Source organism: Myotis davidii, unplaced genomic scaffold (assembly GCF_000327345.1).
Source record: "Myotis davidii unplaced genomic scaffold, ASM32734v1 scaffold18, whole genome shotgun sequence".
NCBI classification, from domain to species: Eukaryota; Metazoa; Chordata; class Mammalia; order Chiroptera; family Vespertilionidae; genus Myotis; species Myotis davidii.
Window position 1 is genome coordinate 2,996,674 of NW_006292696.1, and position 4,227 is coordinate 3,000,900.

Below are 4,227 nucleotides of genomic sequence, written 5' to 3' on the forward strand. Positions count from 1 at the left end.
CCAGTTGTTTTATATTTTAGGGAGCTGTCCTGTCCTTGGTAGGATATTTAGTAGCATCTTTGGTCCCTACTCACTAGATGCCAGTAGCACCCCCACTCCCATGTTGACAGTGAAAAATGTTTCCAAACATTTCTCTCTCTCCCTGGGAGAGGAAGGAAGAGCATCATCCCCAGGCAAGAACAGCTGGACTAGACCATTGATCAGGCCAAGGCTAAGCTAGCCTACAGGGTTGCCGTAACAGCCACACAAGTTGTTCAATAACAATTCCATAAATCTAAGCTTTGACTATGTGTTTCCTCACTGAATTGCTTTATCTTGTCTTCAAGGGGCTGCAAAGGGATGCCCAACATGCTTAACCTGGCCCTAGCCAATCTTTCCAGCTTTACTTCCATGCCCCCTTACTAGAGGTGCATAGAGACCCGCTGGACCCATCATAGGCCAGTGCTTCTCAAATTCTGAGAGTCATTCTCATAAATTTCAATGTTTGGGGCAACTTATTTAAGCTTCTGATAATATCTACAACCCAAAGCTTTGGCCTTTAATAATGAACCTTTGTAGGCTAAGAGCCTCCCCCATTTAAATACAACATGAAGAATTTGTAAAAGCTTTGTGTCCATCACAATATCTGGTGACTTTAATATCCAAGAAGGTGATCCATTGGTCACCTTGATCTCCACTAATGTTCTTTTTCTAAAAAATATATATCTCTTTTTATTTCCTTCAATGTGATTTTTTTAATGTGTTGTGAATTCATCAAATATAACCATTTAGGACTGTTTTTACTACCTCTACTAGTATGGACAGATAAATTTACAGGCATTATTTTGAATGTAGTCTACTTCAGTTAGCATAATTTTATGTAGGGAGTTATATCATTTGAACTTACATGTGGTGTAGTTCATGGGACAAGCTTCTGACCCTGAAGTCTCACTTTGAATCTGGCTCCCAGTTTACTAGCAGTTGGGCAAGCCAAGCTATCAGTCTAAGACTGGACACATCCATAAAATGAAAACACTACAACATGTCCTATCTATATCACAGGGTTCTTGTAAAAATTGACTAAGAATCAATATACATAGAATTTTTTCAACTACAAAATACTATAAAATAACAATTACAGATACATCAGTGACTTTAACTATCAAAATAATTATTTCAACTTCATGCCTATAACCAAAAGCTTTTAAATGAAACAGTTTAAATAAAGTGGTTACTGAGCAAATGAAAACTATATTACTCACACTATGTTCCTACTATCCTTTTGAATCTAATTTTTGGAAAAATTTAATTCATTTTAGAGGGGAAAAAATCTGAGCTAAGGTATTTATTAGTGTTTATACAAGCAATCTGCAGCCACTCATTCAAAAATAGGTTTTTTTTTTCCCTCGATAAGAGTGCATTCTTTGATAGGACTGTATTTGACTAAGAATTCCACATAAATAGAATATATACCTTAATAATACAGTAAAGCAAGGAAGGAATATTTTACATCATACAGACCAGTCAGTTGGTTCAATCACGATGAGCTATCCTTCCAAACAAATACTTATTTTTTATATTTATTAAAACAAATGCGTAGTCAGTTCAGTATATGCCAACAATCATACACCGCTCTAACATTTAGTAGTGTGAAGCACACGTAACTATTTCCAAAGGGACATAGAAGAGCAGAAGTGATTGGATTACTGTCTGCTCTTCAATGCTTCAACTAACCATTCCATTGCCTCATCAAGGCCAGCGCCTTTGGTTGCTGAAGTTTTGAATATTTGCCCTTTTCGGTCCTTCAAGGCAGGTAACCCAAGTGAATTTACCATCTCTGAGGGAGTCCTAGCCTGTTCCATGTCCTGCTTATTTGCAAACACCACCAAAATGGCTTTTCTCAGCTCTTCTTCCTCCAACATGGCAACTAACTCTGATTTGGAAATGCCAATTCGATCTTGGCCACAACTGTCTACTACATAAATGACAGCATCTGTGTTTGAATAATAACATCTCCAGTGTGGCCTGATACTGTTCTGTCCTCCTAAATCACAGACTTGAAATTTAAGGTTCTTGTATGTTACCATCTCAACATACAATCCAATGGTAAAAAATAGTAGTAACAACCTCTCCAACCTATAATCTGTTCATAATTGTAGTTTTCTCTGCTCTATCTAATCCCAAAATTAAAATCTTCATTTCCCGGGTTCCAAATAGACTCGAAAATATACTTGAGAAAAAGCCACCCATGATGAAGCGCCTGTCTGCCCTCATTGATCATCAGAGACAGGCCCCGGCCTCGGCCTCAGTGACTCTACTGGATCCCGGGTGCCTTGGAAGCCTAGTGAGCCAGCAACTTCCATGTCGGCCACCCGGCATTTCCGCTAATGTTATTGTCTTCTACTCCACCTCATCCTAGATTTTGTTATCATCAGTAACTGTATCACCTCTAAAGTCTTCAGGCATCTTTCTTTCTGATCACTGACTGCTATGCTTCTGATTTGATTAATCATCTGGTTTTCCTACCAATATTTTGACCCCACTGAGTCTCCAGTGCATTGACCTCACCATTTTTGCATCACTGACCACAACTCTCTTATCTATATTTGCCTCTTTACCCAGTTCAGACTCTCTGGTCAATCATGTAACTCATTCCTTGTAAAACCCATCAGTAACCTTGCCTTACTAGCCCTATCATGTGTTTGCCTGGCTAAACACCTTAAAGATTGAATCTCGTTATCTACCTTGTCTCTATCTATATCTAAACAGATAAATACCTATATTTAAATGGAAAAGACACACAGTATAGTGACTAGTCTGCTGCAGTTTAAATTCTAGACCACAAACTTCAAATGGGCACTTACACGGCCTGGAGTTCTCATCCTGGCAAGTTGGCTTTCTCCTCTCTGGGACAGTCTTTCATACTCCCATGCCCTCACTCTTGATAACTGCCTGAACATAGAAGCAGAAGTAACTCTCATATACACATATCAAGTCTAGAACATATCTTTATTCCTGCCTGTATTTTCTCCTTTCTATCCTTTCACTGCTTTTATCAAGGGTCAGTCTCCTATGTTCTCTATCCCAGTTCCTCAAACATTTTCCTTCTAGAGTTTCATCTCTTGCACCATAGTTTCTTCCTTTCAACCAAATAATTTCCACTGCATAGAAATATACTCTAGTTTCTCAGATTTTACATTGATCCAAATTCGACTTCTTCTATCATCATATTTCTCTTTTGTCCTTCACACTAAATCTTCTTGAAGGATTGGTCTAAATGCACTGGATCTGGGCCTTTATCTCCCACAATTTCTTTAACCCACTGCAATATGTGTTTGTTTTTTTAACCATCTTTACTTCTCTAAAACCATTCCTGTCCATGACCATCAGGTTGCCAAAACTGATGGACACTTTCTTGGAACATCTTGCTCACCATTTACTGTTGACCACCCTCTCCTTTTTGAAACTCTTCTGTTGGTGTCTAGAATACTACCTTCTCGTAATATTTTCTTGCCCCTTTACATTCTCCCCAAACTATTTTTTTTCCTGATTTTTACTTCCTAATCTTACCGTTAATTGTGAGAGTTCTCCACTGACTGGTCAAATTCTCTGTCTACACATTTTTCTGCAGTGATCTCATCCACCCCATGGCTTTAAATACCAAATGGTTGACTATGGCTCCCCAATCTACCCACTCAGGCCAAAGCCCCAGGAGTCAACCTTGACTTGTTCCTTACTTTAATTTCCTGCTCATAATCCTTCATCATGATATTTCATTCTGTTTCTGAAATGTGTCTTCTTTCCCTGGTCAAAGAGCAACAGCACTGAAAACGCATTGAAGGCAACAACACAGACTTTATTCAGATTAATACAGTGGGTTAGAGAGACTCCAGTATAAACTGAGCTCAACTCCAACTAACACAAAGGTAACTGAGCTTTTCCAAAAGAAAACAGGGAACAAAATGGGGCTATGAGGAAGTGAATAAGCAGGAACAACAGGATTCAGGGAGCTATGGTGGGAACGGAAAACTACAGGAAAGACAAAGAGGAGAATTACCAAAAATGATTTGGTAGTGTCAGTTTGAGCAATGCATATTTTGTGGTTTGGCAACATTTCTATTCAGCACAGGGACTAGGGTCACTTTAGAGACATGGTCTAGTGCAGGTGAAACCCAGGCTAAGTCTCTTAGCACAGTGTTCGCTCAAGTCCTTTGTGCCACATGGGAGTGCAGTTTCACTATCTTCACT

General features: G+C 39.0%; 1 pseudogene; it reads right to left on the reverse strand.

Moving 5' to 3' along the window:
- Positions 1 to 1,672: 1,672 nt before the first annotated feature.
- Positions 1,673 to 2,306, reverse strand: LOC102773827 (annotated as a pseudogene).
- Between the last annotated feature and the right edge of the window lie 1,921 nt (positions 2,307 to 4,227).